This window comes from Plutella xylostella, chromosome 29, assembly GCF_932276165.1.
Source record: "Plutella xylostella chromosome 29, ilPluXylo3.1, whole genome shotgun sequence".
In the NCBI taxonomy this organism is placed as follows: Eukaryota; Metazoa; Arthropoda; class Insecta; order Lepidoptera; family Plutellidae; genus Plutella; species Plutella xylostella.
In genome coordinates this window covers 11,225,001-11,241,034 of record NC_064009.1, presented here as the reverse complement: position 1 = coordinate 11,241,034, position 16,034 = coordinate 11,225,001, and the positions used below count along the sequence as shown (strand labels likewise).

Genomic DNA, 16,034 nt, shown 5'->3' with positions numbered 1-16,034 from the left:
TACAGCACTATTGTTTTTATGTACAGTGCTTCGCAAATGAGAGGAAAAAGATCTGCTTTTTACTGAGACATCACAAACAGAGCAATATATTGTAGCAGCTCGGGTACTAGCAGGGAGATGAGTTAAAGACGAATTACAAGTTCACAATACTCATTTATTCATTGAATCAGTCGTTCTTATATAGCTAGGATTTAGGACACTCTTAACTACTGCGCATGCGCGGCCCCAGCGCTGTACGGTGGTGTAGGCCTGCGCCGGTCGCGGCTGATATATAAACAGCTGGCGCGGGCGCGCAGTCAGTGGAGCGCCCGTCGTCGTGGGAAGCGGACGTCGAGCAGAGCAGCGGGCATCGGGTCGTCGGCGGCACCGCGAGGAGAGCGCGCAGGGCGCGCTTGGCCGATGAGTCATCACGCCGCGCTGTGGTATGCGAAGAATGCGGCTCTGGAATGCCGCCGCGCGTATGATTCACGTCGCATCATCTGCGTATGCTACGCATAATATCATTTTATTGCTAGGCATATTGGATTAGATATGATATTTATAAATTTAATTAACTCAAATTCAAATAATTTGTGTGAACTATTTTTTGCATTAAATGGTTAGAGTAAATAGAAATAATTAATAGTACCTAATGCCTGTAAATGTGGGTGTTCCTAATAACTGCAGTGGACAAGACTCTTATAACATGTAAATGCCTAGCAGTGGGGTGTGAGCTTTACCTAATATTTCGTGAGGCCTAGTAAAAAAAATAAAAAATAGAAAATACAAATAGCTATATGTTATATTTTATTGCCTAAAAACTTAATCTAACTTATCAGGGAAAAAATACCCCTCCTCTACAAAGCGGGATTTACAACGATGCAACAGCTGCTGCAGTGCAGTTAACTCGGGCGAGTCGGGGTCCGCTTGGAATCGCAGCGCCAACACCGCCTTTTCGTGCCGCTTGCGTGGGTGGACGTTCTTAATATCGTCGACCTGGTATAGCTTGAGGTCTAAGAACAGCCCTCCCTCAAGCTGGGCAGAGCGGCGTACGACTCCGTCAGCGACCCGCTTGGTGTAGCTCGACCGCAGCTGCTGCGGCGCCCTGGTAGCAGACTCCTCCTCGCTGTCGGAATCGAAGACTCGCCAGTTGGGCCTCTTTGACTTCGACGGCGGCGGTGCCTTGCGCTTGGTCTCCTTGGGTTTGACCTCCTTACTTTTGCGTCTGAAAAACCACAACATATATTAATATTTAAAATATGAAACAGTGCATAAGGTCAACTGTGGGGAACACGGGCAAGTAGGTACATAAGACATGAAAAAATTATAATAAAAAAAAACAAGAAATGAAATGAAAAAAACAAGAAATGAAAAACACAATAATATTTACCTAGGCACCGACTCGTCGTCCGAATCGCAATGACGCTTGCCGGCAGCTGACTTCGACGGTGCTTTCTTTTTGTTTCTGAAATAGAAAGAAATAACTGTTATTTATCTAATACGTAAAACTGGAAAAATAATACAAAATCTTTACAGAAGGAATAAATATACTTAGGGTATAATTTAAAAAGTTGGTAAAAACACATATTATTATAGTTAACTGAAGGGACAACACACCATCGTATAAATCACAAATGTACCGTGTATGAAACTAGATTGTATTACCTTGCTACAGTCGATTCTGCGTCTGATTCGGCAAGCTGCGACGCGCGCTTAGTCGGCTTTGCGATCCTCTTGGGGTTACTGAAAACAAAAACATATAGTATTATCGTCTTCCGACTCGAAGGCCTTTCTCGATGACCGCGCGTGCGACTTGCGGGCGGCGGCGTCGTCGTATTCGAAGTCAGACCTAAAACAACAATAAATTAGTATAATGTTATGATACAAATGTGTGCTTTTGTCTGATAACACTGGGATGAAGTTGCAAAACAAAGTTTTACATTAGGTAAGTACCAAAAATTTTGAGTGGAACTGATAAATAATGAAATGTTAAATTGAACAAGCAAACGTCCTCCAGCCCGACCGACAACCTTAGACAGGTAGCCGGTAGTAGATGGAGAAAATAAAGAAAAATAATGAGTAAACTTACGAACATTATTTTAGTAGGTGTAGTAGCAATGCAGCAGAACTTAGCAGCAGGACAGCAGAGCTTCAGCACTGGTTTCACAAATAGGTCGGAACGTCCGGACGGTCGTCGAAGCACGAAGAGAACTGATAGTTTTTTTTTTAATTTCAGGCGTTTTTATTGGAAAATTATTGATGACAATGCACCGGTGTGTCGGACGAGGTTTATGTGCGCATATGTGTGCGTGTGTATTAGAGTTTGTCGTAAATAACTACGTCTATAAAATATTGTACGTTTGTCTGTCTATTTGTCGTCGTCATCATCATCAGCTGTGATATATGAATAAATATAGCCTACGATTTGGACAATGACTAAAATGCAATTAAAAATATATATAGAGTCATTTAATACACAAAGTAATTGTACAATTAACTCCTTAAAATCTATCTAAGGCTATGACTATAATCGAATATCGTCTAATATTGTTTAATAATCTTATTATAATCAAGTGATTTAATGTATATATTTTAAACTGAAAATAAATAGGAAATAAATTAATATAATTACTAATCCTGGCAAGTGCCTCCGCCTACCCCTCAAGGATATGGGCTTGTGTTTATGTAGTATGTATGTACTTACTAAACTAAACCATATTAAGAACCTATTTTATTTCATATTACAATGTAATACTCCTAATGTTTTCGATGCACAAGAAAAGCTGGTGGTTACCTGAAAAAACCTATTACTTTAACAATAATAAATCATAGCCCCGAGCGAAGCCGCAGGCCAACGCTAGTGTTATATTGCAAGCGCATTTAACTTGGTGGAAAAATGTAATGCAATTGTGTGCAACCTCCATAGAACTGCTTAGTCAGCTAGGTACTTTAGTTAGGTACTTTTTGATTTAAATCTAGGTAATGTAATATGGATATGCATTTCATACTATTTCTTATTGATTTCATAAAAAATAATTATCAATTAGATAATCATATATGTGAAATTTTGAGAATTGAACATTACTCGTGTACAGGTTGATGACCCTCTCTGTATGAGTTGTTTGACCCTCTCCCGAAAAATGGAATAGCATCATTTACTGGTCTAACTGAACGCCTTTCCCCAAATTCAAAAAACAGTCTCTCTATTAGGAATTTAGGATACATTGATTGAAACGACTAGGTTGTAATCGGTTTAGCACATTCTTTTGCATGATACTTGCATTCCTTCGGACCACACTCCATTAAAAATGGCGTATCCACATTATGTTGACATGAACTCATATTCAATAAATTTGTTGCGTTACCGAAAAGTTGCTTAACCCTTTAGCGGCCAAGTCTGAGAATTAGGTATCTCCCAACGCTACATGCCAAACATAAAATTTCTCGGTCCACTTTTTTGAGGGCCTGTAAAAGTTTGTTCCCAAATAATCCTAACTAATATTATAAATGCGAAAGTAACTGTGTCTGTCTGTCTGTCTGTCTGTCTGTCTGTCTGTCTGTCTGTTACTCTTTCACGCCAAAACTACTGAACGGATTTGAATGAAATTTGGTATACATACGGTTTAGACCCTGGGAAAGAACATAGGCTACTTTTTATCCCGGAATTCCCACGGGAAAACTTTTTAAGGCGAAGCGAAGCGCGCGGGAACAGCTAGTTATATTATAAATGCGAAAGTAACTGTGTCTGTCTGTTGCTCTTTCACGCCAAAACTACTGAACGGATTTCAATGAAATTTCGTATATATACGGTCTAGACCCTCGGAAAGAACATAGGTTACTTTTTATTCCGGAATTCCCACGGGAAAACTTTTTAAGGCGAAGCGAAGCGCGCGGGACCAGCTAGTACCTAATATATACACAATTTTTTGAACCTAACCTTTTTTGAGGTTTTACAGACCCTCACAAAGTGGTTCAAGAAATTTTATGTATGGTAAGTAGCGGTAACTCGGAGTACCTATACTCAGGCTTGGCCGCTAAAGGGTTAAGCAACTTTTGCTTTATTGTTAATTGTTTATTCATATGAATATTTTTGGCATATTTTTTTACTTGTGTGTGTGCACGTGCGTGGCTTAGGCTAGCATTATTTTTTTACTTGTGTGTGTGCACGTGTCCGGCTTAATCTAGGTTACGACTCGTATTGAGTGCTGTTTAAATTATTTAATATAATCATCATCATCGTCAGCCCATAGAGTTCATTCTCCATGGGATGTACCTATTTGCCGATGATGCTGCCGTTCGGTGATGCTGCCCATCACCGGACAGTGGGATTTAGAGAACTAATTAGATGGTTGCACTGCCATTAGCCGGTCTCCAGAGCCCCTACTGTATTCACCAGGGCGCACCACGAGCAGGTGAGGTCATCGATTGAAATGAAAATATATTTATTACTAGCTGTTCCCGCGCGCTTCGCTTCGCCTTAAAAAGTTTTCCCGTGGGAATTCCGGGATAAAAAGTAGCCTATGTTCTTTCCCAGGGTCTAGACCGTATGTATACCAAATTTCATTCAAATCCGTTCAGTAGTTTTGGCGTGAAAGAGTAACAGACAGACAGACAGACAGACACAGTTACTTTCGCATTTATAATATTAGTTAGGATTAGGATAAGAAAGTAGGTACGTACACATAGTGTCCTAGCTCCAAAATTAGTATACCCTGTACTATGGGTAGCCAGGTTTTTTACTCGTTACGAACAATTAGGTACTTAAATGTATATAATACATTATCATAGCACTTATCGGCATCACATCGGTAATTGTTTTATACAGTGGCGGATTTACAAATTCGCCGCCCGTAGGCCATTAAATTTTTGCCGCCCCTGAAAATCCTGTGTTACGAGTTTTTCATGAACACATTTAAGTAAGTACTACGTAAGTATACAGGGTGTCCCAAAAGTCAACGTAAAGGTCAACGTATACCTTAAAGGGCTGATAGCCTTAATAAAAATACGATAGTTTTCGTGATATTAAATCTTTTATATGTACATTTTCTTTAAATCTACACCTCCAATCAGTTTATTGCGTGCCGCCGATACAATTTCATACTGTTAGGATTTTTTTATTCTTGCATCGCAGTGTGATAGTCTTGCTATTGATCACAGTCCAAAAAAATACTTTTCTAAGTCATTAAAGGTAACCATATTTTTATTATAGTAAGTAAGTAACTTTGACTCTACATACTGTAAAATATAAACCACACAATCCTAGCACCTTACTCCAAAAATATGTTTATTTAATGCAGTTTTTATAATAAATTAAAAAAATAAAAAACCGACTTCAAAAAACCACTAAAATGTAAGTAATAATTTAAGGTTTACACAAATTATATGTGACAGTACAAATATACCTAAGCAGGAACTGTTCTTTTTTGATGTTGGTGCAGTGACAAAGTAATCTGAAGAAATATGGCACCAACTTCAAAAAAGAACAGTTCCTGCTTAGGTATATTTGTACTGTCACATATAATTTGTGTAAACCTTAAATTATTACTTACATTTTAGTGGTTTTTTGAAGTCGGTTTTTTATTTTTTTTAATTATTATTTTATTTTATAGTTTTTAGTTTATTTGCAATAATTTTTAATCAAAAGTAAGATGCAAATGATACCAAAAAGTCCTACTAATCAATACGAATCATTCAAGCCTAAACACGAGGTAGTTGCTATATACCGTTGAGGAGTTCCCTTGACTGCCTTCCGTTTCCATCATCAGATCAGCTCAAGGTCACCATCATATTTTATTGTTATAAGAACTATATTTACGTTCTTAATTTCATTAGAATCGGTTAATATGTGCCCAAAATGGAAATTCATACCCTGTTTTTACCCCTTTACCCACCCTTAGGGGTGAGATAAAATTCTGAAAAAAAATGGGACCACCTAGAAGCTCAACCCAATACAACAAAAAAAGAATTTTCAAAATCGGTTCATAAACGGCGGAGTTATCGGTGAACATACATAAAAAAAATAAAAAAAATAAAAATATCCCGACGAATTGAGAACCTCCTCCTTTTTTTTAAGTCGGTTAAAAATGGTATAAACCGTTGCTATGTTTTATTTGAGAAAAAAGTTATTGCCATTTTAGTACGAAAAGAGGTCGATGTAAAATTGATCGAAGAAAATTTATCTGACTAAATTCATGTTGGAATGAGTTAAAGTAAAATAAGTTGAGGGCACGGGCAAATATATGACGCAATAATAGCTATGACTTAGAAAATCGTGCTTTGAAGCTTAATTTTCGTAAACCAATAACTAAATCAAAAAATGGTTTGAACATACCTATAATATTTTTAAAAGACCTATTCAACAATACCTAACACAATAGAAACAGAGCGGGGGGAAAATCATCCCCACTTTAATTGTATGAGAGGTACTTACTTACCTACCCAAAAAAATATATTCTATATTTTATTTTAATACTTTTTCTTTGCGCGTTCGGGTAACTTCGTCACATATTCTCCTCGGCCATTCCTCAGAGCCTGAAGACAAAAGTCTTCAACCAGTGCGTCCTGCCAGTGATGAAGTATGGTGCAGAGACGTGGACACTGACGGTAGGACTGGTCCACCGATTTAAAGTCGCTCAGCGTGCTATGGAGAGAGCTATGCTTGGGGTTTCTCTGATGGATCGTATCAGAAATGAGGTTATCCGTAAGGTTACCGACATAGCTGTCAAAATATGCAAGCTGAAGTGGCAGTGGGCTGGTCATATCTGCCGAAGAACGACGAGTTCTCGAGTGGAGACCACGAACAGGCAAACGCAGCGTGGGACGCCCTCCTGCCCGCTGGACTGACGACCTTAGGAGGGTGGCAGGTAGTGGTTGGATGAGGAAGGCCGAGGACCGAGTGTTGTGGTGCTCCTTGGGAGAGGCCTATGTCCAGCAGTGGATGATTATTGGCTGATGATGATGACTTTTTCGGGGCCGTAAATTTGTATATCTCTGCGAAATATCAGCTTGATATCTTTACCTGTTTCTGAGGAAAAGGGTGGTGACAGACAGACAGGCGGACCGACAACAAAGTGATCCTATAACATATAGGTATACCCTTATAGGCTATAATGGTTCCTTTTTTCCTTTTGAGGTACGAAACCCTAATAACAATAAGGAATTTTGTACCGGCGGCATGCAAAAAAGTGATCCGAGGTGTCGATTTTCAGCAAATTTATCAAAGTGTCAATATATCCCAATAACTATTGAATTTTTTAAAGGTGATATTACGATGTTCTGGCCACTCCTGAGCTGGCCTGTCAGCCCTTTAAGGCATGACGTTGACTTTTGGTTTATTTATATGGATTGTAAATAATTAAGTATTTATAAAAAAACCTTTTAAAAAAATTTGCCAAATTTGCCGCCCCTCTAAATCTGCCGCCCTAGGCACTGGCCTTTTTGGCCTATAGGTAAATCCGCCACTGGTTTTATAAGGTGCTAACATTGATATATTTTGTTATAGGTATTTCCTACCTTTAGGATTAATACTCGATCGCTTACATCGATCGTTTGTTAATGCCAATTAAATACATTTGTAAGGATAACACAGTAAAAGTGTATATAGGTAGGTAGGTATGACCCTTTCGTACGAAATACTAATAAAAAATTTCTCATCTCATTTATGAGTATTGAAACATCTAAGGTAGGTAGGTAAGTACTAATATGTTAGTGGTAGAATTTAAGTTAACGAATTGTCTTTCGAGTTAATAATGTTGTAAATGTATGCGTTGTCTTATTAGTATTCATCATCATCATCACGACCCATTACGTCCCCACTGCTGGGGCACGGGTCTCCTTCCAATGAAGGAAGGGTTTAGGCCTAGTCCACCACGCTGGCCAAGTGCGGGTTGGTGGACCGTTATTAGTATTACGGTCGATTATTTGATGATAATAATATTTTGGTAAGTAGCCAGTTGTATCTCAAGTTCGTGAAGTATATTTGTTAAATGGTCCGTGTAGTGATTGTCCCGGTGTGCATGATTTTAGTTGTTGAGTATCTGCGAATAAAGGTGATGGTAACCCGTCAGCCCATTCGCATATCGCATTTTAGAATCGAGTGATCGGCTACGGAGCCGTGAACAACATGTACTTAACAAAAGTGTAAGTAAAATAAATAGTTAGTACGGACATTAATTAACCTCGCATAATTACGGCGTCAACGACAGCGATCATCTTTCATTGCCAACGGCAACGGACGGACGGTGCATAAAATAGTACTTTGGGTTTTTAGGGTTCCGTAGCCAAAATGGCAAAAACGGAACCCTTATAGTTTCGTCATGTCCGTCTGTCCGTCTGTCCGTCTGTCCGTCTGTCACAGCCGATTTACTCGGAAACTATAAGTACTACAGTGATGAAATTTGATGGGAATATGTGTTGTATGAACCGCTACAAAAATATGACACTAAATAGTAAAAAAAAGAATTGGGGGTGGGGCCCCCCATACATGTAACTGAGGGATGAAATTTTTTTTTTCGATGTACATACCCGTGTGGGGTATCAATGGAAAGGTCTTTTAAAATGATATAAAGTTTTCTAAAAAACATTTTTCTTAAAGTGGACGGTTTTTGAGATATCAGCTCTCAAAGTCGTAAAAAGTATGTCCCCCCCCCCTCTATTTTTATAACTACGGGGTATAAAATTCTAAAAAAAATAGAGGTGATGCATGCTAATTAACTCTTTCAACGATTTTTGGTTTGATCAAAGTATCTCTTATAGTTTTTGAGATAGGTTGATTTAACTGTAATTTTGCTGCTACGGAACCCTTTGTGCGCGAGCCCGACTCGCACTTGGCCGGTTTTTTCAATCGATATAGTTATTGGGCATGTTGGATCGCTTTTTGACATCGAGTGAACGGCGGCGGAGCCGTGAACGAGAATGAACAAAAGTGATCCAGAATGCCCAATAACTACCTACTGCCGCATACGTTACCGTAGCCACGTATGTGCCGAAGTATATCGCCTTAAGGGCTCGGTAGCGGACGCCCCAGGACGAGGCTGACACGCGCGACATCTTGCCGAAGCACTTTGCCGCGCGCTCACCAATCGACAACGCATGCGGTGCAAAAGACAGGCCTGCGTCGAGAACCACGCCCAGCACCGTAGCCTGCGTCACGCTCCTCACCGAGTCTCCGCCCATGCGGATAGTTGGTGGTCTTTGGAACTTCCCTTTCACAGTCATAGATTGCGACTTTGCTGCAGAGAAGTTGAGGCGATTTCGCTGACCCCAATCGGCGGCGTTAACGAGAATATCGTCAGCGGCTCGCTCTATCCCAGATCTGCTCTGAGACTCGATGAGAATCGTTACGTCATCCGCGTAGGCCGTTAGCTCCGTGTCCTGTGGAAGTGGCAATCGCAGCAGGTCGTCCATCAGCAGGTTCCATAGCGAGGGTCCAACCACCGATCCTTGGGGGCATCCCATGGTGGCAACCTTCCACTCTACCCGGTCACCGGCGAACAGGCCTACTCGGCGGTTAGTGAAGTAGCCCACCAGCATCCTGTAGATGTTTGGAGGGCAGCCTTCACGTTTCGCCTTGACCAAGATCATCGGCCACCAGGCATTGTCAAAGGCTCCCGAGATGTCCAGAAGGATCAGCTGTACGTACTTGAACGTGGAGCTCCGCACCCTGTCGATTATCCTATTCAGGGCGGTGACAGTCGACCGACCCCGCACGAAGCCGTGCTGGCAGTCTGAAAGGCTTCTACGAAGTTGTGGCGCACACTCCAGGAGAACTCTCTCCAGCACCTTACCGAGGACCGAGAGGAGGGTGATCGGGCGGTATGCCTTTGGATCGTCCGGCGGCTTGTCGCCCCCCTTTGGCAGGATTATCAGCCTTCCTTCCTTCCATCATCATCACGACCCATTACGTCCCCACTGCTGGGGCACGGGTCTCCTTCCAATGAAGGAAGGGTTTAGGCCTAGTCCACCACGCTGGCCAAGTGCGGGTTGGTGGACCCCAACACAAGCAAGCTTGTGCTGAGAGAGTTGTCGGGTAAGTGGGCAACCCGACTGTCAGATGTTTTCAAGCCGCCCGAAGGCCTCTGACTAGGCTTAACGACTGCTGCCGAAGCAGCATACATCATACATCCTTCCATACTTGAGGGAAAACTCCCTCCATCACGCACTTATTATACATCACTGTCATTTCATTCCAGGCAACCTTCCATACTCGTCTCACAATCCCCGACCCGATACCGTCGATTCCCGGAGCAGTGTTTTGGAGCGACCCAATAATCCTATTAAGAGTCTCACGGGTCACGGGTGGAGCATCCTCCCCTGATGGCACACACACCGCCATGGCGCGCACCTGCCGGTGGAATGTGGTGTCTCTGCTTGGATCATCGTCCGGGCAGAGGGCACTCAGGAGCCCTGCCATAGCGGCGCGCGTGTCCCCCGCGGAGGTACAGTCGGCAAGTTTGATACCGGAGATTACGTTGGGAGGCGGTCTACGTCGGCCCCTGGCCTCCCTGTAGGCCAAGCCCCAGTGGTCCTCGTTGCCGGAATCGGCCATTGCCTTAAAAAAGGCCAGCTGTCGCGCAGCCATCTCCCTCCGGTACGCCGATCGCAGGATTAGGTATTTGCTCTTACGTTCATCCAGGTCCCATCCATCCCTACTCTTACATCTCTGCCAAGCCTTACGTGCCTTTCCTTGGTTTTTACGCATCCTCTCCAAGTTTTCATCCCACCATTCATATCGCTTATTAACGGTTGCAGCCTTCCTCACTCCCAAGCATTCCATCGCCGTACGCTTAATCAGTCTCGTAAATTCACAACTTAATCTTTCAGCACCGTTATTAAGGTTCAGCCGTCCCGCTCTCGCATGCATTGCCGATTCAAAACCGGACCAGTCCACACCACGGTCCCGAAACCTAATAGGCTCTTTGATAGGCTCTGCCGGCACCACCCCGCCCGAATCTGTTCTTGATCCTGCATCGCGGACAATAAAAGTTGCCAACTGGTGGTCCGCTAGGCTTGCTCCTTCATGGATTGTCCATTGGCTAACATGTAGGCTGCGCGTGGATAACGTCAAGTCAACGTTTGACTCGCCGTTGGGCCCTCGGAAAGTTGGTGGTTGGCCAGGTGCATTGTGCAGAATGTAGTTGCTGGAGAGGATGAACCCTTCCACCTGGTTTCGCCGGTATTGTGTGTCTGGGCCACGGCCCGTATATTGCCTCTTCGGACAGAACCAGAGTGGAGAGTGGGCGTTGGAGTCCATCCCAATGATCACCTTTCTCCCGCGCAGCTGGTCCACGATGCGTTCTAGTTGGTGCAGGTGTATAGATATATCGTGACTGTATTGTCCGTAAACGGAGACGGTGTAGAGGTCAGCCTCCCTGCCGCTGATGTGGGCGCAGACTACGTGGTCAGTACAGAGGTGGTGCAGCACGGTGATGGCTAGTCTCCGGTTGTGCAGGTATATGCCGGCCATCGCGTTCGTGCTGCTGCTTGTGACCAGGTTAACACCCCTGTACTGTTCCTGGACCAGTATCAGGTCCAAGCCATATTCTTCGGCTATGGCCGGTAGCTCCATGGTAGCCTGCGCCATCCCTTGCAGGTTAAGCTGCCCCATCTTCAGTTGTTTGTTAGCCATAATTTGTCATGCTCACCTGCCTCTGTTCGGCGTATAGGCGTGCGGGGCAGCTGGGTGCGGCCGTTTTGTGGGAGGCTGTCTCCTTGCGGCCAAATTTGTGGCACGTGGCACAGACCTCTTCCCCTGTGCAGTCGCTCCTGGTGTGGCCGTCCTTGCCGCACCGGCCGCAGGTGTCTGTTGCTGCTTTACAGTGCCTTACAGCGTGGCCATACATTTGGCACTTGGTGCAGCACACGACCTTGATGAAATCTTCCACCGTGGCCACGTGCCAGCCGACGTAGATCCGTTCCTTGGAAAGCAACAGCTCCCTTAGTGCCGGGCTGCACTCGACGACGTAAACCGTCTCCGTCTTGCGGTAACGCCACTTTTTGAAGGCCAGCTTAATGTTGGCCTTAATTCTATCCATAGGCCAGGCGTCGTGGTCGGCGAGATTTTGGGTTTTGATCCCCTCCACGACCGTTTCGAACGCTAGGTCGTCCGAGATGCCGACAATGGCCATCAGTGGCCTCTTCTTCTGCGGTTCTACAGCCTTTAGGCTGGAGGAGATTGCTTCCTTGAGCCTGTCTGCAGCCGCTCTATTTGCCGCTTGAACCACGACGCCGGCGTTTCCGATCTTCCGGACCTTATCAACCTGCACCTGGATCTTGCCGGGGTCGGGGATGGCATTTTTTAGTGCCATTTTTGTTTCTTCCGCCGTCTTCAGGGGTGCTGAGGCCGCCGGGTAAATGGCAATGGCCACACTGTCTCTAGAGTCGGCACCTCGTTTGGCTTTCACCGCCGACGAGTAGGAAAATGCTGGCGCGGAGGTGGCTGGTGCTTGTACAGACGTAGGTGCCATGGCATGCGCCAGTTTTATTTCGGCCATTTCCAATTCCATGTTGGCCAGGCGCGACTCCAACGCCGAGATGAGGCCCGCAAGTTGTGCTGTGTGTGACCCGATCGAAGCCACTTCCGCCTTGTTCATTTTGCTGCTGCACCCTGTGACGGCCTTCATAATCCCGTCTATGCAGGTCGCTCCAAACTCCACCAGGCTTCCTCGGCTTGCCGTCATGAAGTTCGGCCTCCCGTTCATGCCTTCAGGTTGATCCTTGCTGGCAGCCGGTGTCGATGTTAATATTCCGCCTATGGGAGGAGCAGTCGAGGAAGCAGGCCGTCTGCGCATATTCCTGGCAGCCACCTCCTCGGGCGACTCCAGGGCTCTCTTCTCGGGATGTGTCGACACGATTGTCGACATGCCGCTCGGTGGGGTTCTTAAAATTGACGAACGTTTGGTGAAGGGGTTCTCCACCAGGTGTTCGTCCTCCGCCATTACTGTAGGTGGGGATGGTGGGGCAGGAGGCGGCTCCTCCATGTCACCCTATGGTCCACGCGCACACAGTACACAAAAAAAAAAAAGGTCACCAAAAAAAAGAGTCAAAAGAAAGAAAAACAAGTAAATAGCGTCTATTCGCACAAGCACACACAAGCGTCTATTTACACAAAAAAGTCACAAAAAAGTCAAAAGAAGATAAATGGATAGCGTCTTTTCGCACAAGCACACACAAGCGTCTATTTCGCAACAATACCGTCTATTTCGGAAGAAATGTCAAACACTGGCGTCCATTTATCGCAAAGTCCAACACGTGTTTACGCGTATCGGCCCCAGGGAAAAAGTTCCGCCCAATATGCTACGCAGTACGGCAGCTACGGCCTCCACGATGCTACGAGCTACGCCGCAGGCTACTAAGCCGTAGGCTACTACGCCGTAGACCTACTACGCCGTAGCGTGCTACGCCGTAGCGTGCTACGTAGGGCGGGGTGCTACGTAGGGCGGATTTTTGGGCGGATTTTTCGGACCTAGGGTGGATTTCTAGGGCGGGCGGGAAGTTGGGCGGGGCCCACGGGTGTGGGCGGGTCTTACGTGCTGTCTCACGGGGAGGAGTCACCGCGACGGAGCACGTCGCAGGCGAGAGCAGGAGGGTCCGATGTCCAGCACGATGGGGGCGGAGTCCAGACAGCCGTCCAAAAGGGGCGTGAGCACTACTATGGGCACACACGCGAGAGCGAGCGAGAGGTACCTTGACCAATCAAAACGCGGGAATTTACTTGGAGGAGCGCGGAGACACACGTCTGTTCGGCGTCGCGGCTCGACACCAAGTATATAGGGACACGATACCCGTTTTCTAAAACTACGTATTGTTTTATAGTGCCTGTCATTCCCGACGACTTGGTCATAAACAACAGGCACTATACCTTCAGTCAGACGGCAGTCTGACATCAGGGATCCATGGAGCAGTGGATCTAGCCGCTGCAGCGTATAGCCACAGTACTCACTAGGAGAGTCGCCTCGGGGTGGTGAGACCCCTCCCTGATGTCCTGACAGGTGCCGGAGCTGTTAATGGCACGCTCACTTCCCGTACTCCATCCGGAGCACTCGTGTTTGGGATCCACACTAGGGACAATGGAGAAGCCATTTGCCAGATCTCCACTCTGGTACCGGAGCTGTAATGCGCGCTCACCTCCCGACATGCAGACCTACATGTCTACCCATGGAGCCTACTCAGCTGGGTCGGCCGGCGCATGCTATCCTCACGCACTACTTGATATCCAGTCAAGCACCGGAGATGTCAGTCCTAGGACCAACTATAAGGGAAACTCACGTGCCCCGTGACTCTTTCGCATCAACGGCCCTCGTCCTAAACCGCTACTTGAGCCACTAGCTGCGCACGGGGGAGACGCCCGGTGACAAGCATACCGGGCAGACGAACGTTGTCCCCCCCTGTAGCTAACCAACTGCCACTACGAATCCATACCCAAGTCCGGATCCACTAGCAAGCTAGTGGAGGGCTCGAGATCCGGACGCCCGTAGTACCCTGGTCCAAACAGCCGGACTCGTAATTCCGGCTGCGCAACCCCGCACACCTCGGGTCCTAGGTATATAGGGACAGAACCCACCAACCTCCCATGGCCCCTCCGACATCTAGGTCATATGGGCCGAATCACGGAAGGGAACACCGCTGTCATGCCAAGCCGGCGGCGGTGCTCCTTCTTGACTTCCTACAAGTTATTTTTCTACCATGTCCCTATTTACTATCGCCACCCCTGAGGGAAGGACGTCACAATTACGGCGACTTGGTGCCGGCCTCTGCGACGCGTTCTGCCTTTTCGGCTGCGCTTCTTTTGTCGTGCCATGATGCGGCGAATTTACGCAGCCTCTTGAAGTTTGCCTCTGAGGAAACGAGATCGCCGAAGTAAACCGGCCCGGGCTCTGCACGGCATATGCCCTCCATCATCTCCTGCCTATCCTCTTCATACAGCTCGCATTCCCACAAAATGTGGTCTCGGTCTTCGTCAGCCATTCCGCAGTCACACTCGCTTCTTTCACTCAATTTCATGTCATACAGTCTCTTTCGGAAACACCCATGGCCCGTGAGAATTTGCGAGACCTTGTAGTCTGGCTCCACCCATGTTGATTGCAACCTTGTCGCTACCTCCGGAAAGAAACGGTATAGGTCCCTTCCTTTCGTCTCTGCATCCCATCGCTCCTGCCAAAGGGATACGACACTTGACCCGACAGCCCTCACCGCAGCCCTCAGCTCAGTTGGGGCGGCCCCCTCCTTCGCTTCGAAGCATTGGCCAGCACGACTTACCTCGAGATCCGCCGGCAACACCCCCGCCAGGACTGGCAGCGCCGCGGAGCTACACGACCTGTAGGCCTTCGTCAGGAGAATCAACGCTGGGCGCTGTGTCCTGAGAAGGCCAGCACGCACAGTGTGGAAGGATACCCGCCTGAACCAGCACGCAGCCGCATACGTTACCGTAGCCACGTATGTGCCGAAGTATATCGCCTTAAGGGCTCGGTAGCGGACGCCCCAGGACGAGGCTGACACGCGCGACATCTTGCCGAAGCACTTTGCCGCGCGCTCACCAATCGACAACGCATGCGGTGCAAAAGACAGGCCTGCGTCGAGAACCACGCCCAGCACCGTAGCCTGCGTCACGCTCCTCACCGAGTCTCCGCCCATGCGGATAGTTGGTGGTCTTTGGAACTTCCCTTTCACAGTCATAGATTGCGACTTTGCTGCAGAGAAGTTGAGGCGATTTCGCTGACCCCAGTCGGCGGCCTTAACGAGAATATCGTCAGCGGCTCGCTCTATCCCAGATCTGCTCTGAGACTCGATGAGAATCGTCACGTCATCCGCGTAGGCCGTTAGCTCCGTGTCCTGTGGAAGTGGCAATCGCAGCAGGTCGTCCATCAGCAGGTTCCATAGCGAGGGTCCAACCACCGATCCTTGGGGGCATCCCATGGTGGCAACCTTCCACTCTACCCGGTCACCGGCGAACAGGCCTACTCGGCGGTTAGTGAAGTAGCCCACCAGCATCCTGTAGATGTTTGGAGGGCAGCCTTCACGTTTCGCCTTGACCAAGATCATCGGCCACCAGGCATTGT

General features: G+C 46.6%; 1 long non-coding RNA gene across 1 annotated transcript; it reads right to left on the bottom strand.

The window, feature by feature from the left end:
• Nucleotides 1–515: 515 nt before the first annotated feature.
• Nucleotides 516–1,734, bottom strand: LOC125490953. Its single transcript, XR_007267995.1, has 3 exons — nucleotides 1,645–1,734; nucleotides 1,370–1,444; nucleotides 516–1,204 (listed from the first exon to the last, which is right to left on the bottom strand). It is a non-coding gene; the product is annotated as an uncharacterized LOC125490953 (long non-coding RNA).
• Between the last annotated feature and the right edge of the window lie 14,300 nt (nucleotides 1,735–16,034).